Below are 26,829 nucleotides of genomic sequence, written 5' to 3'. Positions count from 1 at the left end.
AGTGAAATGGACTTTCCCTCGTTACAGAGGCTGAAATATGATATTTTGGAGCCACTGTGCCCACACCATAAGTTAGCGTTCAAGGCAAACTGCGCACACAGAAATGTATTGTTGCTGAAAAAGTTTTATCACGACAATACGCCATCTTTTGAGAGATCTCTCAGAGAATTTTATCGCACAGAGCACCTGTCATTTATGAATCCGAGAGATATTTCATACTTGCCACGAGAATTTCTGATAACATTTGCTGCCAATAGCATCGAGCAAGCTTGGGATAAGCTACCCGAACACTTAAAGCTGGACACGGAGATTTTAGAGTGTTTACGCTGCCGAGAGCACAATTCCATTGTGAATGGAATCCCACCATTAAGAAGAGATTGCGTGCAGTGTAAACTGAATGCTCAAAATAAATAACAGCATTAAGAAGCGAGTGCGTTTTCAAGAATAGCCAATAGTTCATTTAATGTGTACATGGACATATGCACATAAAAATGCACGATGTGGAGAGTGAGAGCAAGTAGCCCGAGATCGAGAGCGTTTCAAATTAAGGATCGAAAGAATGGGCAAAATTATTGTACCAGTACTTGAGAGAAAACTAAATGAGTTGTGTATAAAGTAATGTTGAATAAATGTATTAATTTGAATTGTGATTATTGCATTTTAATCCTTTATTCCTAATCCTTATGCATACTGTTAAATACCGTTCGAAAATCTGTAGACCCTCCTGACAGCACGCTGTCAAGAGTTCACATTGCACTATTTTATTTGTTATAGTAAAATGAATGACAACGACGAGTACACGTTCATGACGCCACGTTTACGTATTCCCACTGAATGGATGGGTCCTTGTGTTGGACAGCATATGCAAGCCATCGCTGCTGCAATCATTGCGATGGAGTGCGATAATTTTCAAGTAGATCTTCTTATTCATGGTGTATGAGCACGATTGCGTAAAGTACAAAATATTTACTGGTTCGAAAAAGTGAACCAATAAATATTTTATACTTTACGTGAATAAAAATATAATTACCATTTATTATTCTTGTAATATCTCAGTTATAATGTATCAAAACAAAAAAAATTACGTGTTATACGTTTTTATCTGTAATTTTTTTAAAATATATGTATTAAATTTAACTGGTTAACTTTTTTATTTAACCTTTCATTTTAGCTAATGTAAAAATTAATTTTGTTATTTTTCAATTACTAAAAAATTAACACTGTTAAAAAAAGATTTATTGGTTGATTTTTTTATTGATGATTATACTGCAAAGTTATTGAACTAAAAAATTAAATTTTTTTATCGAATTATATTAATTTGAATTGTGAAAAACTGAAATCTAATATTCATATATATATATATATATATATATATATATATATATATATATATATATATATATATATATATATATATATATATATATATATATATATATATAATGCCCCGAGAGAGGTAAAGAACTGGTAAGTCCATAGCGAGTGTGAGTTACCACCCGAGACGAAGGCGAAGGTTGATATACTCCAGGCGGTACACTGCGGACAGCTTACTCCGGGTACCGAGCTGTCACCAGGAGGCTGCTCAAGGTCAGAGGCGGCATCTCTACATAGTTAAATGTTTTGGAAGCCCGCAGCGATGCTGACGTCAGCAGCTAGAGAACATGCAGTTGAAGCTTCAAGCATATATCAATATGCTACATATGCATGGTCAAAGAGTTAGGTACATCTTTCGCAGTCGGGTGACTCGCGCGGTGAGATAGCGCGGATAAGGTTACACCTGTTTTTTTCTTTTGAGAGTGAATATACGCATCTTCTTAATGCAGTATAGCTGTTGCGTATTATTGAGAGCTCTCTCTTTCACTACGAAGCTACAACGTATTATCGGGAGCTCTCTCTCTTCCTCTCTCTCTCTCTCTCTCTCTTCCTCTCTCTCTCTCTCTCTCTCTCTCTCTCTCTCTCTCTCGTACGCTGAATGTCGTTAATGCGAATCGTAAAGTAATTTGCACGTCTAGCGCGCAACGTTTTGGGAGCGTGGTGACGTCAGCGGCTGATGAGTGCATCACGTTACAGTACGCTGTAATTGCTGTTATTCGTTAGCTTCTAATGCATTGCGAAAAACATCTGTCGTTGTTACACGCCAGTAGAATGTATAGATGTCTGCGTGGAATGGTAGCGTGAGCGAGCGAATGGGAAGCATAGACCTGTCTCTAAGAGGCTATTTAAGAGTATCTCTGAGACCAGAGTTTATGCGCAAAATATTTGGCTAAACGAGAGAAAAATCTCGAACGCACTGAAGTGACAACAGTCAATAATAAAGCAATAACAGGATGTTTAAAGTATAAAGATGCTCGCGAAAAAACAGTGGATGCAACTTGATCGCTTTATCTCACCGCGCGAGTCATCATCTACATGCTCATCGATTGACGTTTCACTGACGCAAGCATCACACGCTTCTAAAATCTGTAGACCCTCTCACCTCGAACGGCCTCCTGGAGACAGCACGCTGCCAGGAGTATACCTCAGACTGCTGGGAGTATACCCCAGGCATCACGCTGTCCGGAGTATACACATCCTTGGACCGCGTGAATTTTCCCTATCCCTCCGAGAAATTTTTTTTTTTTTCACTTAAGTAAGGCTGGTTCTGCCTCCCCCCACCACCAAACATCTAGAGGCTTCTAGAATATTCTAGAAGCTTTTAGCACGCATTCTCACCTGTACAGGTGAGTTAATTGAAAAAGTGGGGACGCTGTATTCATATGTAAAAGTTGAGTGGTGGGGGGAGGCAGAACCAGCCTTGCTTATCTACTAAAATTCATCATTAGGTTGATTGGACAAATTTCTTTCTTTCATCTCTACATCATAACTATATTTACTGACATCATGTATTTGGCCAATTATTTCTTAATCATTGCATTCCTTATCAAGTGGCGCGGTAGCGCTACGAAGGCGAGTTTGAGAAGCAGACGAAGCTTTGGCGCCCGCGACACTATTTACTTCTATATTGGTATCCGAGATTTTACTTTTAAGAAAAACGATACTTTACATAATTGTTTCTAAGTTATTTTTATATATTATCACATTCGTGTGCTAATCAGTGATTTTTAATAGAAGTTGTCAAAAACACGCTGTCATTTATATAATATAAACAATCTTGTATATTATTCCCTCAAATCATTATCTTTTTCTCTAGTGTGAAAGGACGGTGAAGTTAGCCGCGTCCAGTGTGAAAGGACGGTGAAGTTAACTGCGCATAAAAAATGATAGGAAATTGCTTTTCCACCTTTTTTACATATCCTCACATTCCTCATATCATTGTGGGGTTACATACGAAAAAATATTACTGTGGCGCCCTATTAAATTAAAAGTTTATATTATAGGTACAAAAATCATTCAAGGGCGGTGTCTAGGTGTACAAGGTTGCCGGTGACAAGGTCTAGGTGGAGCGCTTCGTGGTTTTTGGTGTCTAGGTGTAGACATAATTCGAGAGTGGTGTATATATCAGAACAATCAGTGATTTCATGTTAGTGATAAAACTGTTACAAAAAAGCTGTGGTCGAGGTGCTAAAGATGCTTATATTTTATTTTTACTACGTCGAATATGAAATACTCAAAAAAATGTTCTAAAAAGGATTGAAATCTCTAAAAAAATTAACTTTTAAAAAAGTAAAAGGTTAGGCGAGTTTGATATATTCCGCAACGAAGTTACAGATAGAAAAGAACTGAGATCAGTCAAACAAAGTCAAGTTTATTATATCTAATCGTAATGGAGCGAGGAACAACTCTCAAGATAATTACTATTAAACTTGCCATGCCCGTTTCATTTTGTTTATTGGTGGACAACTAAAATTTTCTTTTTATGTATTAGAACGTCATGCAAACACCATAAGTACAATGAAACGGGCATGGCAAGTTACGTAGTAAATATCTTGAGAGTTGTTCCTCGCTTTATTACGATTAGATATAATAAACTTGACTTTGTTTGACTGATCTCAGTTCTTTTCTATCTGTAACTTCGTTGCGGAATATATCAAACTCGCCTAACCTTTTACTTTTTTAAAAGTTAACTTTTTTAAAGATTTTTACTACAAAATGATTGTAATATTTGTTCATTTGAAAATTCCTATAATTTTTTAGATTCAAGATGTTTAAAATCTATTTCACTAAAATTGATATTTAATACTTGAAAATTTGTATAATGTCTAACATTACGAATCGATAGAATTGTACTATAAGTTATATCAAGAATTTGATGATAATTATTTAACAGAGGAAACATGTGTAGAGAACTCGTATTGTACACTTCCAATAAGTGTTGTCTCATTCTATTGACATCAAATTGTAAACCACATGGACAAACATTAAAAATAATTGAAGTAGCAAATGCAATAGAAACAACTCCGCAATCATAACTTTTTTTTTGATATTGTACATCTTCAAAACTAATTTTGATATCTTGATAGGGAAATAATCTACTAATTTAAATTTTGCAATCATTTGACAGGAACGTCTGATATAAACTATCAAAAACATGGATAACGTTAGAATTGTACCATATACAAATCCAATGTCCATGTTTGTTGTGACCCGAAAATAAAATTTGTATATACTCGGAATCAATAGGAACAGGGCGTATATTCGATGGTCTTTGAAGAAGCTATGATGACTAAATTTAAATATATGAGTATCTAACAACATACTCTGAACACCTGAGCCATTAATTATTATTTTTTCGGATTTTGTTAGCATTTTTTATTCTTGATTTATAACAAAATCTATAATAACTTACTTATAAGTGCCGAAGTTGTAACTGCTAAAAAAGCTGAAAAATATTATTCTTTTAAACAAACATTATCGGTTTTATTATTACAACTACATAATTTATACAATATGCACAAAAATAATACTTGAATTTGAAAACTAATATCAAATCAATATCCCGTCAATTTTTAATTTATATAAGCAAAATTATCTAATGATTTTAAATTTAAATGAAATGTGGAATTTCTATTATCTAAAAATTGATATATATCAAACTTAATTATACAAGAGTTCTTAATGTTTAATGACCCATCTCACTTAGCACTTTTTATCTATTTTTTTTAGTAATATTCAACTGTTTGAATTATGATTGACTGAAAATATATAAACTGTTTGTTTCATTTATACAGTTACTAGAATTATGTATTGACTGGATAATTTCGAAAACTACGTGATCTATTAGGAGTCTTGAACGATTAGTAATACTTATGAAAAAGTTTAAATTTTATAGTAACTACAATACATACGATCTGCTCGAGATGAATTCCGATCAGAAATGAGAATAAATATATTCCATCAGTAGCTACAAAGTATCAATAATTTGAGCAGTAAACCGAATTCCAAGAAATAATTGAGGAAATGTATAATGTTTACAAATTAAATTCAAACATATATAAGAGTAACACGAAAGTTAGTAATGAATTACTAACTCGTTAAACTCTACTACCTATCGAGCCTTTCATAGTAAAAAAGAATATTTTTTAAACGTAGAGACCCGTACACCTAGTGCTATACATCCTATAATGAGCTTATAGTAGATAATTTTTTTTTCAACTTCCTTCTGAGCCTTTCATATTTGAAAGAAACATTTTTCACTTTAAAATAACAGTGTACAGACAACCTGGGAGTTATCTTGTCACCTGATCATCCTCTTCTAGAATAGACTAGGCTTTTATATCGAATTTTTTATTTTTTCAACAGCGTACTATCAGCAATTAGTTACATATTCGTGTGGAGTTTTGCAGTGTAGTACAATCATGAAAGATGCATGTAGATATTACCGTGTAGAATATTTTTGATCGAAGAATTTAATTGTGTAGAAAAAAACTGTGTGGAATTATTTTGTGTTGCAACATTTATTCGTGTATAGTACTTTTGTGAATAATTTATTCGTCGTATTTTTGAAGATAATACACAAATTTCTGGTGTTAAATGGAACAAACGTGTTAGTAATATATAAGGTTACTATAATATAAGTTAGAATTCAACTTGTAAACATACGTTTCCTTCACCATTTCTTGGAATTTTGATTACTGCTTAAATTATTGGTCGTTTTGTCGTTACCATAAAATTTAGAATATCATATAAGTTTTTCTAAAATTTCAATACTTATAATATATCACGTAGTTTGGCAAATCGTTCAGTTAATTTACAATTCAAATAAATTTGTTTCGTATAAATAAAACGAATTCAAACAGTTTATATATCATTAATATGAAGACTAAAGTTGAGGATGTGATACAAAATTTCTATTAGTACATATTTAAAATCAAATGATATTTTGACATTTAAAAGTGTATCAGATCGAGTGTCAAGGTAAATGATTGTTAAAATTGATGTTATTTGATTTTGTTATAATGTAATTATCTAATATCTTCTCAAATGTGAACCAAAAATAAAATTCTCATATTTAAATCATTTGATTTTGATAGGATTTCAGAAGTTACTCGCTAATATATTTATATTAATGTATAATATAGTTACAATAATCTTTCTAAAACTGTTGTAGCTGCTTAATACGTGTTCGAGTGACAAATAAAAGTACAATAAAGAATTATAACAACGGTATGTTATTTACGATGGATTTTTTGGATAAAGGTGGACAATTCCGTGCATCTAATTTTTACGATAAAATTATAGTAAGTTTTGTATTTATTTAAATAAATTATTAACAATTAATAATTCACTCTAAATTATTAACAGTTAATTATTAACTCTAAATTGTTATTTGCTAAAGTTAATAGTAAATCCGAAATATCTACATGAGGTACAATTTACTAATTTCAAAAAATATATTTATTGATTATAATTATATTTCATTTGTTTATATTTTTTTAGTCTGGAAAAGTGTACAATATTTCAAACTTTGATATAAGTATACCGCATCAAAATTTAATACATTTAAAAATAAATACGAAATGTGTTTCAATATAAACACTCAGGTTATAGAAGTAAAAGATGATCTCTAAAAAAAATTAACTTTTAAAAAAGTAAAAGGTTAGGCGAGTTTGATATATTCCGCAACAAAATTACAGATAGAAAAGAACTGAGATCAATCAAACAAAGTCAAGTTTATTATATTTGTTAGAATATATACGCTAACACCCGACATCTGGCAACCCCGCAGCGCCCTCGCTGCGTAAAACAGCCACGACCACGTGATCCGCCGCTGCGGTCGTCGGCGCGCTTCGCATGCCATCTCACTTCTTGCGCGCTCGCCGAGGAAGCCACACGCTTTCTCAGCCACGCCAAGCTTTTCTTTTCCTTTGTCCACGTTAAGCTCAGTTACCGAATAAAGCCACGTTCATCTTATTATCTTCTCATAAACTGAAGTGTTTTCCTTTTACGTATCACCTTATCCCTATTATTCGCGTCCGCTTGTAGCTAATATACCAACAATATTTAATCTTAATGAAGCAAAGAATAACTCTCAAAATAATTACTACGTCACTTGCCATGTCCGTTTCATTGTACTTATAGTGTTTGTATGACGTTCTAATATATATAAAAAGAAAATTTAGTTGTTCACCAATAAACAAAATGAAACGGGCATGGCAAGTAAAGATTAATATAAATATGTATTTATATATGTAAAACAAACATTTTACATATTTACTTTTTTTGCTTTGAATTATTTTTTAATTCAATAGTGCGCGCTCACATATATATATATATATATATATATATATATATATATATATATATATATATATATATATATATATTGTGACAGTGCATATGCCCTCACAACAGCTCGGCATAAGCCCAGCACATACACACGCGCGAGCCGCGAATACACGCACCGAGACGACTAATGAAGCGGCAGGAGCCGCGCGCGAAGCATATAAATAGTTTAGGATAGAGAGAGACGGGGTGAAAGGAAAGTAGCGTGACAATAGCTAACGCTGACCGATAAGCACGCAACAAGAGAGAACGAGACAGTGAATCGGATTTGCACGAAGCAATCCGAAGGGCCCCGAATCTATCGAAGGAGGACTATCGATCAGCAGACAAAAGCGTGACTCGCTCTCTCGACTCCCGACTCTGGCAGCGACAACACGTGGCCGGAGGCCGCGGAAGCCGGCCAACCGACGGAGCCGCTCGACTCCAAGACTGCCAATCAGCTGGAGAAGCCTCGCTTCGTTTTTCTTGGCTTCCAGACAAATCGTAAAGGAAAAAAAAACAGCCAATGCTAGTCGCGTTGATCATTGTAATATAAGCAACGTTACACTTTTTCTCAACTCTCAACACTATCCCTATGGAAATCTCAATCTCAATATTACTAATAATCAGTATGCTCTACTCTACGATATGTATGCCAACTTTCAAAATGCTTACTACAACAAAGAGGTAGAACCAATGCTTAAAAAGGTCGACTATCTGTCGTATGCCCCTCTCGTTGTCATTGACTGCTCAAAACAAAATGAGTCACTGAAACAAGCATCAGTTGATGTACGTCACGAATTTGAAGCTAGAGCAAATATTCCAGTTGGCACCTCTGCATACTGTCTCATCCTAGACGATCGTATAGTCGAATACAACCCAATGATTGGAGATGTAAAAAAAATTGTTTAAAGGGTGGTGGGAGAAGATGGTATAAATTGAGAAGCAGCTTGTGGTAGGCAGTCAGTCAAAATGGAGTACGTGCTCGATGTGCAAGGATTCAGAAAGCCTGTAAACGAATTGTCATCAAGGAACTTGCCATAGTTCCACTCAACGCTCAACTCAAGACGTTGGTGTTTTTTTTTCAAGCCGCCTACACCGTGGCGCAGACTCGCAGCTAAGTACAAGTCTGAAAATCTCTGGCTGGAACGCAATTATCACGAATTATCATGGAGTTCGGGACATCTGGCCTACGAGGAGCTGGAAAATGTCTTGAAAACTGTTCTACATGACGCGAGTGTTGTGTATGTAAAAGGAGCCGAGAAGAAGCAATGGCTCGAGAAGTTCAATTTTCACGTAGTTGATATGAGTGAAATGGGCTTTCCCTCATTACAGAGGCTGAAATATGATATTTTGGAGCCACTGTGCCCACACCATAAGTTAGCGTTCAAGGCAATTTTATCGCACAGAGCACCTGTCATTTATGACTCCGAGAGATATTTCGTACTTGCCACGAGAATTTCAAATAACATTTGCTGCCAATAGCATCGAGCAAGCTTGGGATAAGCTACCCGAACACTTAAAGCTGGACACGGCGATTTTAGAGTGTTTACGCTGCCGAGAGCACAATTCCATTGTGAATGGAATCCCACCATTAAGAAGAGATTACCTGCAGTGCAAACTGAATGCTCAAAATAAATAACAGCATGAAGAAGCGAGTGCGTTTTCAAGAAAAGCCAACAGTTCATTTAATGTGTACATGGACATATGCACATAAAAATGCACGATGTGGAGAGTGGGAGCAAGTAGCCCGAGATCGAGAGCGTTTCAAATTAAGGATCGAAAGAATGGTCAAAATTATTGTACCAGTACTTGAGAGAAAACTAAATGAGTTGTGTATAAAGTAATGTTGAATAAATGTACTAATTTGAATTGTGACTATTGCATTTTAATCCTTTATCCCTAATCCGTATGCATACTGTTAAATACCGTTCTAAAATCTGTAGACCCTCCAGACAGCAGGCTGTCAAGAGTTCACATTGCACTATTTTATTTGTTATAATAAAATGAATGACAACGACGAGTACACGTTCATGACGCCGCGTTTACGTATTCCCACTGAATGGATGGGTCCTTGTGTTGGACAGCATATGCAAGCCATCGCTGCTGCAATCATTGCAATGGAGTGCGATAATTTTCAAGTAGATCTTCTTATTCATGGTGTACGAGCACGCTTGCATAAAGTACAAAATATTTACTGGTTCGAAAAAGTGAACCAATAAATATTTCATACTTTACGTGAATAAAAATATAATTATCATTTATTATTCTCGTAATATCTCAGTTATAATGTATCAAAACAAAAAATATTTACGTGTTATACGTTTTTATCTGTAATTTATTAAAAATATATGTATTAAATTTAACTGGTTAACTTTTTTATTTAACCTAACGGATAAGTATCCAAAATCGCGAGAAAACCATTTATAAAGATAATTTTACCTCAAAATTAGACAGATGTTCAAGGTCTTTGATGTCTTTTGACCTTCAAATATTTATTTTTAACTTTTGAAGTGCACAGTAAATTGGATTTGACACGACCTTACCATGACCTTGATTAGCATTTCCAATGGGCATCTCTTATTTTTACCAAATCGGAGATCAAATGCAGGGGTTCTCGCTTGAAAAATCACTTTGACCTTGACATAACCTTGAGAACCAAATTCAAGGTCAAGGTTATTGCAACCAGAAAGTGAAACTCTCCACCCTTGACAACGTGTTTTAAAAACATTTTGATGTTTCCAACCGTTATTCCGAGCTAACACACGTTATTTAACAATTTTCGTAAATTTGACCTTCATATGACCTTCCGTGACCTTGTTCAAAATATCATTTTGAACGTAAAATTTTCTGCACTTTTCAAATCCAGAGTCAAAAGTAGGTCTTCCTATTTAAAAAAATGATCTTGACCTTGAAATGACCTTCAAAAACTAATTCAAGGTCAAAGTTGTTGGTACCAAAAGTTGACCCCCTTTGACCTCTACAACTTTTGTCTAAAACATTTTTCTGTATCTAACCATAAATCTGAGATATTTCCCATAATAGATTAAAATGGTCCACCCTGTATATACTGGGATGATCTAAACGAACTTGTTAATCGATTGAGATTATTAATAGCTGAAACATCAGCTGGCAATCAAAACCATGTGAATGAAATTTAGTCTATAATTGAAGACCTTCGTGAAGCTAATATAATCGATTGAAACATCTGATAATCAATCAACTTAGATGATAGTATAAATAAGAGTAGTTGTGTAGAAAAAAAGCTATTTGAACTATGAGTGTTGACCTGTTCGGACGGTGTTCCGGACAGGAATACGCCGAGGTAAGATAGCGGGCGAGGCAGGAAAACATAAGACTCTTTCTCGAGGTTTGGGGCGCAGGTAGAAGCGGGTACGCCGGAGATAGAAAGGGGGCGCAGGTAGCGGGAATTGGGCCAGGGAAATATGGACGCGACGGAGGGAGGGAAAACGGCAGTCTAAAATAGGAGCGCGAGAGAGCAGGATCGGAGGATAGGGCCGAGGTCTCGGCGTGTTCGAAAAACGTGTCATATGGTTACAGAAAATAAAAATGAAACCTTCTTTGATTAAAATGAAATAAAAATGGATACTTTATTTGCCATCCCGTCCCTAACCCGATCAGACGGCATTTGAATAGCTCAGAGGACCTTCGAGGTCCTCCAGGAATTTGATATAAACTCACTGCTGACGGTCAATATAGTTTACAAGATAAAAGATTACGCAACGTAGCGGATCCTAAGGATTTAAGTGATGCTATTAATTTAAATACTTTACGCACTGTTACTCAAGCTACAACATCACAACTAAAAAGTGAAATTACTAATTTCGATGAAATAGTTGAGCTGCATAGAGACGAAATTGATGAAAAGTTATGAATACTTACAGTTAATATTGAGACAATACACAAACTGCTACTTGAAATTAAAAAAAATAAGTGAATATGGATCAACATCAGTATTCTACGAATACTTACTCTTTTCCTGAACAACAAAGCTATAAAAAAATTGATAACAATACATTTGAAAATCAGAAAACAAAAGATAGCCAATCTTCTAATAGCTGGAAGAAGTGTACTGAGAAATATTCTATTAATACTAATTCTTTTCCTGAAAAACAAGGTTATAATAGATTCTAAAACTATGGATCCACGGCATCAAGTTGTGAAAGCATTGCATAAGCCTGCTCCGCGTAACTATATACGCAGAAAAGTTGATATTCGAGATATTGATGAAACGTGGAAAGCTGATCTTGTCGAGATGATACCTTACGCTCGGGACAATAAGAACTATAAATATATGCTCATAGTAATTGATATTTTTTCTAAATATGTATGGGCAGTTCCAATCAAGCAGAAGACTGGAAAAAATGTAGCAGCAGCGATGCTGTCTATTTTGAAGCAAGGACGCGTTCCAAAAAATTTACAAACTGATCGTGGCAAGGAATTCTATAATAAGGAATTTGAAAATCTCATGAAACGATATAAAATACAATTGTACTCTACCCACAGCAATCTGAAAGCTTCAATCTGTGAACGTTTTAATCGTACACTTAAAACTCGAATGTGGAAACTGTTTAGTTTAAATGGAAATCATAAATGGTTGCAAATTTTATCAAGTTTATTAAATCAATATAATGATACTAAGCATTGAACAATTGGCATTAAACCTAGAAATGTCACAGTTGATAATGCATCTAGTATATATGACAAAATCAAGAAGCGAAAAGTTCCAAATCCTTTATTTAAATGTGCTAAATTCAAAGTAGGTGATAGAGTTCGAGTAAGTAAAAGTAAACAGATTTTTGAGAAAGGTTATACATCCAACTGGTCTACTGAGATTTTTACTGTTGATCGAGTACATCATACGGGTCCATATACTTATCTCTTGAAAGACTATCAAAATCGATCGATAGCTGGAGGATTTTATGAAGAAGAACTACAAGAAACGAAGTGTCCGGATGTCTATTTGATAGAAAAAGTTGTTAAAAAGCGCGGTAATAATTACTATGTAAAATGGTTAGGATTCGATGATACACATAATAGTTGGATAAGTAAAAATGATTTGTAATGAGGAAAAAATTAATAAACAACATTTATAACTAATTTTGTTTCAATATATATATATATATATATATATATATATATATATATATATATATATATATATATATATATATATATATATATATATATATATATATATATATATATATATTGTAACGGGGTGAGACTTTATCCAATAAACCAACGTTGAATAACTGAATCGCTATCCCACGCTGCGGCGGATACTATCTCGTCGCCAGCGATCAACCCGCGTTGCAACGCAGTTTACTCTGCTGCTTTCTCTCTCATGGACTACGCACCGCCTGGTGCGGGCGCGGCTGCTCAGATGCGTTAAAATTGCGTTATTAACGCCCGCGTAGGCGGCGGTATTCGCGGGGAGGACGTAAGGAAACGAACGTTTGTAATCTATGTCGGCAAATAATGACAAAAACACGTAAAATAATAAATCTACGGTTATATTTCAATCCGCGATAAAAACGTGATGTTACAAAATAATAAATGCGAGTCGCTAACAAATTTACTCGCCGCGACGCCGAAATACTCGCGCGCTTACGCGCGTATCGCTGAGAAGGTCGCGCGAGATCACCCTCGCACGGGTGGTATACTCACATACACTCACTCTACAGACACTGCGCGCATTCACCAACCTTCTCCTTCGGCTATCACGACCCTGGTCCCGTACAGGCTCTCACGGACGTTGCGCTGGACCGCAGAAGCAAGGGAGAGCAGGGTGGCCGGATTTCGTGCCGCACTCACACACCGGGAAAGGCTGGGCACAGCACTTATCGCGAACACCGAGATTTCGAAAAAGTCTTTCGAGCGAAGTCGCGTCAGGTAACCGGTGTTTACCTATCGCAGGCCGAGAACTATCTGTCCTGTATTCGCAGGACTAGCCCGCGCGCTCGCTCGTTCTCTCTCTCTCTCTCTCTCTCTCTCTCTCTCTCTCTCCCGCGCCCCCGAATTCGCGCGTGTTTATTGTCACGCGCGCGACTCTATGTTCTCTCGTCGCGGCGCAGCGGTACTCATACCGCTACCAGTTGGCCGCGGTGCTCAAGTCGTTAAAATATATATATATATATATATATATATATATATATATATATATATATATATATATATATATACATAACTTTCTATTATATCTTTTTCTGCTTAGTATTAACAAATCTGTGAGATTTTTTTTTTAAAGCACTGGATTAATAATTACTCCCGTTCTTTCAATGCTCATTCTAAAACGTTCACGATCACGTGCAGCCTGCATCCATTCACCACGTCGAGCACTTTGATATGCAAACGTCCATGTACACATATTATGAATCATAACTTTATCACTAAAACGTAGTTTCTTATTTTGTTTGCTTGAGTTATTATCAGCACTCAATAACCTGAAATTAATTTATACTAATTTAAATTTTTTCATAGTATTTATAATAACATGATGTATTATTATTGATTTTGTAAAGGTTTATACTCACTTTATTCTATGTATAATGTCCCCAAGCCAGTCTTTCATTGCTATCTGGTATCAGGAATCTTTTATCATCGTACAGACTTAGCGCAATTTTTTCTTGCTGTATGGTTTCAACATTGTATAATTTTGATCTAATAACAGATTGCTTTCTTTTCAAAATTCTTTGATTTTGCAAACAGTCTACATAGTCATCGAAACAAATAGTTTTTTTACAACTGATGACTTTATACCTTTCATTTGCTTTACAAAATCCACATTATCAACACGTGTGCTGTAAATTTTACTTCTCAATCCAATGAATTCAGTAAGTATATTTCCATTCATCTTTCATTAGTCCTACAACTTTCTTATTCATACGTGGCATTCCAAAAACATTGTTTTCTGGATAATCTGATGTATCAAATCGTTCAATATTTGATTTAATATCTTCATACAAATCATTACAGATTACTGCATAAATCAAACTATCAGTGTCTGTGTACAACAACTTACAATTATTTTCATACTTTAACATATAATCATAATAAAAGCCGTACATAACAGTCTTTGAAATATCCAATACTGACAATCCAATATATAAAGGTTTCACATATACACTAGTATTTCTCATTTCTATAGCAACTAAATTTTCACTAAATATTGCACTGCTATGAAAATTTGCTTTTGAAATGAGAGCTTCCACGCCATATCGTCCTTCCCACTTTGTCATGAGTTTTACATCAACATGCTTACGTACATTCTCTATAGTCTTGCCATAAACAGCATTATTCATTAGTTTAAAAAGTTTTGTTTCAAACTCATTTTTTGCTTTAGCTCTCATAGAACTATTTAAATCTATGTAAGGCTTCAACCATTGAGATTGTTTAAACTTTAACACTCGATGAATTTTAACAAGCTCAAGTCCATTTGCTAAAGCCTGTTTTAAAGCTCGATAATGAATAACATAATTGTTTTTATTCATCAAAGTAGCTAATAGTTTTTCTTGCTTGGATCCAGGAGGATTCATATGCTCTGGGCAGAAAGGTAAATCATTATGTATACACTGAATCTCCTTAGGATACTTAAGATCTTCTTCCAAGATATATCCTGCAAGTGCATCATCGTCTATAGTTTGAACGTTTATATTTGTAAAATCTTGAACCCATTCAAATGCATCATATTATAGAGATTGTGTCATTGCATAACCATAAAGATTATCAGCATAGATATACATTATCTTGATTGCATATATAATGCTCTTTCATATATTTATGATTAGCTTTAGCATATCTATAAGAACATTGACTTAATTCTCCTCTGATACCACGCTCAATAAAAAGTAACATATCAATATCCGTGATGAGTTTCAGTTTAACTCCAGTAATTTTAAGCATTGCATCCTAGGTGAAGCCAGGAGTTGTATAATAATGTGCTGGATCAAGACCATATACAGTGAAATACTGATCACGAAAATTTTCAAAAACATGAGATAATAGTCGTATGCCTGTTTTCATGTAATTCTCCAAGAGTTTTTATTTCAAAATCTGTCCACACTTTCTGTGCATGAACATAATCATCTTGTGACACTCTTGAATCTGTGAGTGAACTGAAAAACTTCTCTATATCAGGCAGCTCAGTTTTATTTAGTTTTCCCATACAATTAATGTATTCGTAGGGAAAAACACCTTTTTTTGTCAAAAGTTGAAATTTCTTAGCCTCTAAATCTGAGAAAACAGATTTCAGTATTTTAAACTCGTTCAGAAAAGATGCTAATTGATCGAGAGATAATGCCATAAAGCGGAATGAGTCGATAAAAGGGAGTTTTATCACACTATTTTCAATATGTTGAGTAAAAGCAATATATTTTTCCTTTGTTAAGGAAAGAAGATCAACTTTGCCTGGAAAACAATCAAGTGGCGCGGGAGCGCCACGAAGGCGAGTTTGAGAAGCAGACGACGCCGCGGCGCCCGTGACACTATTTACTTCTATATTGGTCTCTCGAATTTTCAATTAAGGAAATAAATTATTTATCATTCATGTAACCAGCTAATTTTGATAAATGTTTATACTGGTATGCCAAACTATGATTTTAAACCAAAATATCAGCAATAAACCAGCTTTAACATAATAAACAAGTATGCAGGTGAACAAAAATGCTGAAATCACTTGCTTAATTTTTCTTCAGCCCAAAAAGTGGTAAGACCGTTAAGTTAGCTGCGTGCAGTTTGACCGAGTGGTTAGACTGTGAAGTTGGCCGCACAAGCTATTGAGCCTACATTGTCTGCTCCTCTGCTTGAATTATAAATGTGTGCTCCGTAGTATTCGGTGTTTTGGTGTAAAAATCTTTCAAGGAAGGTGTCTAGATAAATAGGGTAGCTGATGACGACGTCTAGGTGGTGCGCTCCGTGATTTTTGGTGTTTAGATAAATAAATCATACGAGGACGGCATCTAGGTGTACAGGGCGGCCGATGGCGAGGTCTAGGTAGTTCGCACCGTGGTTTTTGGTGTCTAGGTGTTGAAATAATTCGAGGGCGGTACCTAGGTGTACAGGGTGGCCGATGACGAGGTCTAGGTAGTTCGCTCCGTGGCTTTTGGTGTTGAAATAATTCGAGGGCGGTGTCTAGGTGTACAGGGTGGCCGATGACGAGTTCTAGGTAGTTCGCTCCGTGGTTTTTGGTGTCTAGGTGTAAAAATCATTTGAACGCGGTGTCCAGGTGTACAGGGTGGCCGATGACGAGGTCTAGGTCGTGCGCTCCGTGGCTTTTGGTGTTGAAATAATTCGAGGGCGGTGTCTAGGTGTACAGGGTGGCCGATGACGAGGTCTAGGTAGTTTGCTCCGTGGTTTTTGGTGTCTAGGTGTAAAAATCACTTGAACGCGGTGTCCAGGTGTACAGGGTGGCCGATGACGAGGTCTAGGTCGTGCGCTTCGTGGTTTTTGGTGTCTAGGTAAATAAATCATACGATGACGGCGTCTAGGTGTACAGGGTGTCCGATAACGAGGTCTGGATAGTTCGCGCCGTGGGTTTTGGTGTCTTGGCGTAGAAATAATTCAAGGGTGGTGTATATCAACAATCAGTGATCTCATGTTAGTGATAAAAATGTTACAAAAAAGCTTTGATCTAAAGGTGCTAAATATGCTTATATTTTATTTCTACGACGTCGAATATGAAATACTCAAAAAATTTTACTAAAAAGGATTGAAATCTCTAAAAAAAATAACTTTTAAAAAAGTAAAAAGTTAGGCAAGTTTAATATATTTCGCAACAAAATTACAGATTGAAAAGTACTAAGATCAATCAAACAAAGTCAAGTTTATTATATTTAATCGTGATGAAGCAAGGAACAACTCTCAAGATAATTACTACGTAACTTGCCATGCCCGTTTCATTGTACTTATGGTGTTTGTATGACGTTCTAATACATAAAAGGAAATTTTAGTTGTTCACCAATAAACAAAATTAAACGGGCATGGCAAGTTACGTAGTAATTATCTTGAGAGTTGTTCCTTGCTTCATCACGATTAAATATAATAAACTTGACTTTGTTTGATTGATCTTAGTACTTTTCAATCTGTAATTTTGTTGCGAAATATATTAAACTTGCCTAACTTTTTACTTTTTTAAAAGTTATTTTTTTTAGATTAGATATATCTTTGATTATAAAATGAGCGTCATACCCACTTAAATTATGAAAAACCACTGGAATTATTCTTGAATCTTGATAGTTCAAATTACATCCAGCAGATCCTCGATATTTTGAGGTTAATTGACAGTGATCATGAACTTTAATTCTACCATCTATTAATTTTTCACAAATATGAGAGGTATCTAACTCGTTAAAATATATGTGTTGTTCTTAACTAAGATTTTCCATTGGTATATGATTTCCATCTATATTATCTATTTGTTTAGCTATCAATTTCAATTCCTTAGCAAACCACAGTGCTGGTTCTTCTCCTCGATAAATGCTTAATCGAGATAAAGAATCATCATAACTGCATTTCAAGAAATATGCAATGCTAAACATATCATGCTTTTAATATGCTGTAGTATTCTTTGGTTCATCTTCTTCTTCATCATCTTCTGACTCATTAATAGGTATTAATGAACATTCACAATCTGCATAGATAACAAATGGTATTTTTTCTTTAAATCTATCATTTTTAATGGTTATGATATCATTACCAACTTTTGGTAATTTAACCTTGCAATCATTAATCAGCTTACATTGCTGCAGATGTGATTCTAAATATTGTTGAGTAGAAAAAAAGTGTAGACATCGGTCACATATGTGAATCTTCTTCTTTGTACGTGTGAGAATACTACTCACCAATCTTGATAGATTTTCAATGTAAACGTAATGATAATCATTACAATTCATGATACTATCATCATCATAATCATACATATCTTTTCCAGCTCCAATCAAAAAGAGATTAATGTGATTTACTTTCTTTTCAGACGTAAGATGAAATAGTACAATCTCTCAGCCATCTAAACCAAAAACATTCATTGAAATTCATTATTATATTATTTTATTCATTATATACTTCATTATTTTACTTTTCGAATTTAGATACTTGATCCAAAGATACTGGAAATTCAATTCCTTTCATATTTAATTCTCCATCAAATCTGACATAATTAATGACTCTGTCAGGATGATCTTGGCGAGAAACTGGATGAAGCGCCGACAAAATTGCCCACTTAAAAAATTGATTATCTGTATTTTTAACATTTATACAAGCTTTTTTTTCTTTAATAAATTCAGGTAATGGTATATATAAACTACCGCCTCGCATTTGGTTTAACTTGTTAATATTTAGTTGAATATTGATAATTGAATTTAATGTCCAGCCGGAATCCTTATCTTGAAATTCTTCGATCGCATGTAAAAGAGGCATTTTAGAGATAACTGTAGTTGTCGGATCCACGTGTTTTTGTGCTTTTATGCCATCCTAAATATCTCGCGTTTGACAATTTTAACGTTCCTTTTGCCTCAACGCAACAACATAATACACAGACTTTAATTCGTCGTTCTACTTCATTAATGTTGTACTTAACACCTACACTTCCCAGTTTGTTCTAAGAAACGTAAGGCTTAAAAAAAATATCCATATCAGGTTGTCTTTTTCAAACCATATACCACAAGTCAGAGTATTAAATGTTGCAGTTATAATGTTATTTCTTTCATGCAATGGTATCGACTGTATTAACTTTTTTTATGTAATTCCATCGGTAAAATCTTCAACATCTGAATAGATTGTATTTCTTTTTTTTTAAGCACAGAATTGAAGTCTTCAGAGTTTTCTTTCATCAGCAAAGTGATTTCGTTATCAATATTAGAAATGGCAAAGTAATCTACGTAAGTTGGACTTTTTAATAAAACTCTTTCATCGCAGGAAGTGCATGTAACTTCGCGATCATTACGATGAAACTGTTTTATATACTTTTTGCAATGAGGGCATACAGCATGAAAATCTATTCCTGCATTTAAATTAAATAATTAATCAACTTTATAATGGGTATCAGGAAATTCACGCGTACCAATGGAAACAGTTGATTATTTTGAATAGATCTGCTATTCCGGAATGGCAAAGATTATATGCGAGTGCGAATTTCAAAACGACAAGTAAAACTTTCGCTTCACTTACAACATAACTTTTAAACTAATAGTGATAAACTAGTGATTAAATACTTTTTTGGAAATGTCAGAGGCAGCTGAATCAATTGGAATCACACACATTATTGTATTTCTAGAACTACCAGATCTGTTATTCAGACCAAAAAGGCCGATGAAAGACAAACCCTAGAGGAAATTGATTGTGTGTCAAAGTGTGCCAAAGTGTGCCATAGTGTGCCATAATGTTCCAAAGTGTTCAAATTCGGAAATTTATTAAACTTTGGCATCCCCGATAACATCGCGTAATTTCGAAAATTTTCGGTCGCACAATTCATGAAATAAGGCTTTTCAATGTATTCTATTGTTCAGGCGGTTGATTTTGTTAATTTATTCACCGGACTTTGTTCGTTGTCAATTTTTGCTAATCATATTATTATGACTACTCTTTTATAACTACCGAATTTATAGCAGCCTGCAGGTTTCGCGTCTATACACGAAATAAGTGGCGAATGTCGATGTTGTTATCGCGTTGATAATAATTCTGGTTATTGTTTATTACGATTACTTGCAACTTTATTAATATCAACAGCTACTCGCAGTATATAAGGACACAATTGTCCATGACTTGTAACAAGTGTTCGTGGTCGAGTGGTAAAGTGCCAGCCTGCTAACCGAAAGGTTCAGGATTCGATCCCCGCTCGGGTGTAATTTTTTTCTTTTTTCTTAATTTAGAGCAGGGGTACCTGGACGTCACGCGTGGCCCATTCCGAGCAGTCTCGGTGTCGTCATTCCGCCGACATCATGTTATCGGGGATACCTTGGTATACTTTGGCACACTCTGGCACACTTTGGAACATTTTGACACACATGGGTTTTTCGGAAATTGAGGACTTAGAAAATTTTTGCACGAAATCTGGAAAACTTGTATTCCCGACGGATTCCTTTGTTGAGGCATGTTTTTCCAACATTTACGGCGGACAGCAGCTTTAAGGCAATTACGGGTAATTGTTAATTAATATTGTAAAAGTACTAAGTATCTAAAGCTGCTTGAAGTACATGAGTTTAAATTTTTGTATTAACTGTAACGAGTACTTGTGGCTCAGTCGTAGACCTTCAGCTTACTAACCCAAATGATCCGGGTTCAAGTCTTACCGACGCTAGAATTTTTTTTTTGTTGTTATAAAATTATTTATTGTTACGGACTTCAAGCTCCACGCGTCCCGTCGTTATGACGGCATCGTGCGTGGCAATGTTTTGGCGCGCGGGCGGCAGGATATATCTCACTGTACCGAAGTGTGCGAAAGTGTGCCAAAATGTGCCAAAATGTGCCATAGTGTGCCAATGTGTAATAAAGTGTGCCAAAGTGTGCCAAAGTGCAGCAAATTTCCGAATTTGAACACTTTGGCACACTTTGGCACAGTATGGCACACTTTGGCACACTTTGGCACAGTATGGCACACTTTGGCACACTTTGGCACACTTTGGCACACTTTAGCATACTTTGGCACACTTTGACACACCCAATTATTTCCACTAGAGAAAATTTTGAATTTTGGTATTTTATCATTCCAAAGTCACTCAGCATTAATAAAATTTATACAAGAGCGTCTTTTAATAATTTTTATCTAATTATTACTTTAGAAGGTCTATTAAAACTCGTACAGGAGCCATATGTTAACCATTAATATACAGCTATTTGGCATAATATAGCTACGTTAACTATTACATACGTATCCTTGGCATAAATCAAACATTCCTATGTTAACAGTTAACATACATCTTCGCTGCAACCTTAATTTTCTCATAGTGTGATTCAGAGAAATTTTAAAATCAAGATCTTGTGCTATATATAAATTGTTTTTTATTATTTTAGTTGATGATATTAATTGTTAAAATCAAATTATTTGATAATAAAGTTAATGAAGTACCATTTTGGATAACAGTATCAAAAAGTACAATATTTATATTATAAAATACGTGAAGTATTGATATACAAAGGATTTTCTTTTACAAATTTTAAACATGGTTTCTAAATAATAAAATTCAAGAGAAAATTCATCCAAAGTTTGAAAAGCTGAAAGTTGCTTTTAGAATTGGACCATTTTTGATGTATTGTATGTTACTAAAGGACATTTTAAAGCAACATGCAAGTTTTTAGACCTCCGAATGCTATGATTTATGAGAAAATTGATCTAACATGTGTATAGCTGAACATTTGTTTTGTCAATTGATAGAAAGTTGAAGCGCGCATTAACTTTTTCTAGTGAAAACACAAACTAACCCTATCGTCATCATTTTAATGCATATTATATTAGAGCAGGACATTATAAATTGGTATGCAAATTTCCAGACCTCTGACTGCTGTATATTTATAAAAAATTGATGTAATGTGGGCCAGATTTGAAATACCTTTCGATGATTGGCAAAATGTAGAAGTGCGCACCAACTCATTCCAGTCACAAGATAAAATTTATTGCGATATACAATAGTTTTTAGCTATAAATAATAACTAGATAAATGAATATATCACTTCTTTATTTTACCTTTCATCATCCTTTTGTATCTTATGATTTTTAAATATATTTTCTCTCTCTCTCATTCATACAGCCTTGAGATGGTCTACCCCGACTGCGCCGAACGCCTCGTTGCACGGCGAAATTTCGTTGTGTTACAAATTATATAATTTGTGTACGTGATTTTATTACATGAATATTTGGGACTAAAAAATCATATAATAAAAACATGTAATAAAAATATAACAATATCATATACTAAATTCACCTAATTATTTTCAACCGGGTAATAAACTTGACTTTAGTTAATTCATCTCAGATCTTTTTTAACTGTTGTTTCTTTGCAGAACATATCAAACTCGCCTAACCTTTTACTTTCTTGAAAGTAAACTTTTTTGATGTTATTAAAGGTGTGTTTTTCTAAAAGTTAAGAAAAATGTGTAAAACTCCGAAGATAGTTGTTTTGATTGGGAAAAAACTAGTGAACGTAGAAGACAGCAATTATAAAATGAAGAAAACTGTTTTGAATTATGAAAAAACTATTATCTTTACTTATTTAAAGTTATTACCTGTTGTAATCATTTTTTATTTATTTTCTAAATTGTAAAATTTTACACCTGAAAAAAAACAATAAATCCTACTAAAGAATCTAGCAAACTAAATAAAACTGAAGACAACAAAAGATTACTGTTATCTGTGTATCAATTCCGACATTTTTCTGCTATCATCTGCAGTTCATAATGTTTTTTTAGTTGTTTTTATTTTATTTTTTTTTTTGTTAGAGATTTAATATATCGTTATCATTTAAAATAAAAGTAAATATCGTTTTATGTATTACATTTTAGTTCAGAATATCAATGTTATGATTGTCATAATCTTACAATTTACATTATATTATAAATATAAATAAAAAAATGTTCAATTAATTTTATTTTATTATTAAAATTTTTTAATATAATGAATACTGTTATTAAATAATTACAAAGAGTTTAAAAACATTTAATATTCAAAATTTATTTTTTTTTTTATTTTATAACTTCAAAGTCAGTCCTGTGTACTAGTAGCTATAACTACTTTTATAGAATTTTGGCTGTATTGAATATATTCATTTATACTTGACGGTAATTAATTCTTATGAAACGTCTATAAAGTTGTGCTTTTGATTAGTTAGAATTTATGAATCTAGCAATCTGATTGGAGCATTTCAAAAATGTTTCACAAGAATTAACTATACCATCGAGTGTACATCTAATATTTAACAGTATATTTAATGATTACACGTCAAATATTTAAATATCATCACAAATAATTTGTAAATCGTGAGCGAAGCGAGCGTTTTATGCTAGTTACAAATTAAACCATCAACTTGTATAGATAAAGTGCCTAGAAGTTTAAAGGGAAGAAATATGTGGAAAGCTTCTGAATGGCTTATATGGCTAATCTTTTCCTCTTTGATATGCTTGCGTGGAATCATATCTCAAAAATACTATAATAATCTTGCTTTTTTTCTAGAAGCAATGAAAATTTTGTTGCAAGATTCAATTACACCAACAATGCTGAAAACTGCAAAAACGCTTTTAATAAAATTTGTGATAAATTAAGAAAATCTTCATGGTAAAAAAATATATGCATTACAATGTGCATTTACTATTACATCTTTGCGATAATGTATAAAACTGGGGGCCTCTATGGGCTGATAGCACGTTTCCTTTCGAAAATCAAAACTAACCTTTCAGTTAACAGGCTGGCACTTTACCACTCGACCACAAACACTTGTTACAAGTCATAGCTAATTGTGTCCATATATACTGCGAGCAGCTGTTGATGTTAATAAAGTTGCAATATAAGTTAACAATAAGTTTAACATCATTGATATTCGCCGCTTATTTCGTGTAAGGCGCAAAACTGGCAGGCTGCTATAAATTCGGTAGTCATGAAAGAGTAGTCATAATAATATAATTAATAAAAATTGGCAAGGAACAAAGTCCGGTGGATAAATAATAGCCCAAATTAATAAAATCAACAGCCTTAAATTATAATACATTGAAAAGCCTTATTTCGTAAATTATGCGGATGAAAATTTTCTAAGTTTCGCAGTCAACAAAGTCAGCATTCTGCGAGAATTTCGTTACGACAGAATGCTGTCATGGCGAGCAGCACTCCCAGCAGGCATTCTGATAGCACTCTGACATCGCCAAATATTAATAAATTTTGAACACGGGTCGAAGGCACAATGGGTACCCCGAAAACATTGTGCGGACACCGTGCGGTCACGGTACCGTCCAGCGTGCTCCAAAACGCTGTCACGCGTGACTGCCAGGTAACTGTGCAGATACTGGTCATATGACGAGCATGTGCAAGAGCATTTTGACGGCAGGCGTGCTTTGAAATGCTGCATGCGTGCAAGCCTTTTGCGGGCACTGTGGCGAGTATTTGGCGGCATCGTGCTTGCATTCTGAAAAAAATTTGCTTTTAATTGACACGCGTGCCGATCGTGTGCAGGCAATATACGGAGATTTGTGGGGGTATTGTGCGTGCATTTTCCGGCATTTTTGGGATTCCGTGCCCGGTTGTTGCAGGCATTTTCCGAAATTCCCGGAAACACGCCTGCCCGCATTTATTGGAGGATATGAGCCTCCAATATAAATGACTTGCAAACAAATAATTTTATTATAAATTTATTAAAATACTTATAATTATTAATACAATAACATTTACAGTGCAATATTTACAATAACAAATTTAATAAAGATTTAACACTATTTTACAAAACATCGAAAATTTCGTAATTATTAAAAACATAAATCTTTACAATACAAAGATAATAAATCTATCGCTATATCTATTATTATATTGTCACAAGCAGCAACGCAAAAATGTTCTCTTCTTCGTTGATGGACTCCTGGATCTTCCATCTGCGAGGTGAAAAAACAGCTGCTGCTGGTACTGCTTCTCTCGGTGCTCCGACCAGCTCTTGATTTTGTGGCTAGATTTGCTGCTGAAAAAGAAATCATTCTATTAATAAAAAATGTGAGGCTTGTATAAGGGGGGTGGTGAGAAAGGCTCCGACCTCGCATCTCTCCGTATATGTGCACAATTTGAACTACCTAGCTTCGACAGAAAACAAATGGCATGAGAAAGTGTCTTTAAACGGTAGTAGATTTGACAGATCTCAGTAGTATCTCGAACTCCGGGCAGCAAGATGGAAGGCCACCTGCTATCCATACAGATTGGTTTAGATCCTCCGCAGCTTCTTTACAGCAATCTGTTTAAGCACAATTATTAAATTAGTAAATGCTCAATGAAATAATAGGAATAATAAAGGTATTAAGTGGAAATGTTTAGAGGAAAGATTGTGATTTGAATTGGGAATAGGCAGAATACATTATTTATTAAATATTATAATATAGTTATATAGGAACATAGGATTAATGCTGCTTACCCTCTATCTGGATTTCCCAGGTACTGCAAGGGCTGACATGCTTGCAGGTTGATCCTGATGATGTTGTAGGATCGACGATGTACTCAAAAACAGAAAAACGCAGAGATAATTAGCAACGAGTATTATAATATTGAGTAAATTGAATTATAAGGATTTTTAAGCGGGGTGGTGAGAGAGACCTCGACCTCGCCGCTCTCCGTGAGGTTCATCCACATGAGTGGCAGCCCTTCCACGTACGGCCCCTGACATTTTTTCTATGTAAATGAAGATAAATAAAAAAAAATAAAGATAATTTTGAACTAAAATTACAGAGAACGTAAAAAAGTTCACATGTTTACAAACAAAAACTAAAACAATGTATTATAAAAGACAACATGTGTACTTTTTAGCTAAAAAGAAATACATTTGTTAAATAGAATAAGAAGTGAGTGAGTGAGTGAGTGAGTGAGTGAAGTGGCTGAAATTATAAAAAATTAAGTATAAAACTAAGTTTCTCCTATATCGGTGACATTGCTGTCGGAGTCTCGTCCATGGTTGTCGTCCTCGGTGCCGCTGCTGTTGTCGTCTGTGCTGCTGTCGTCGCTGCTCCTGTTATCGCTCTCGTCGCTGCTGCCATCGTTGTCCTGCTGGCCATTGTTGTCCTCGGCATTTGCGCCGTTGTCTTCAGCATTAGCGCCGTTGTCCTTGACATTAGCGCCGTTGCCCTCACCATCATCACGGTCGTTGGCATCTTCTCGTTCTTGCTGTTCTTCGAGACGTTGACGCTGAACTTTTGGCTGATTCCAAGGAGCAGGGTTTTGTGCAGGCCTCTTTATCTTGCGACGAAAGCCTTCCTTGGCGCTTTTTAATGCTCTTGTCATGGTAATGGTAAAATCGTCGTCCTGTGGCGCGAGTAAGGTCTTCTTATCGGCCGGCATTGCCACTGAAAAAAAATAATTTAATTTTAAGATAAAATTAATAATTAAATAAAAACATTGAACGTACCCCTGCAAGCCTTAGCAAACTTGCTTTCCTTCAA

General features: G+C 34.7%; 1 protein-coding gene across 3 annotated transcripts in view; it reads left to right on the top strand.

The window, feature by feature from the left end:
• Window positions 1-26,829, top strand: part of LOC100499205 (aldehyde dehydrogenase family 7-like) — a 263,537-nt gene that overhangs the window by 135,904 nt on the left and 100,804 nt on the right.

This window comes from Nasonia vitripennis, unplaced genomic scaffold (genome assembly GCF_009193385.2).
Source record: "Nasonia vitripennis strain AsymCx unplaced genomic scaffold, Nvit_psr_1.1 unplaced0148, whole genome shotgun sequence".
NCBI classification, from domain to species: domain Eukaryota; kingdom Metazoa; phylum Arthropoda; class Insecta; order Hymenoptera; family Pteromalidae; genus Nasonia; species Nasonia vitripennis.
This window is presented reverse-complemented; position numbering and strand designations above follow the sequence as displayed.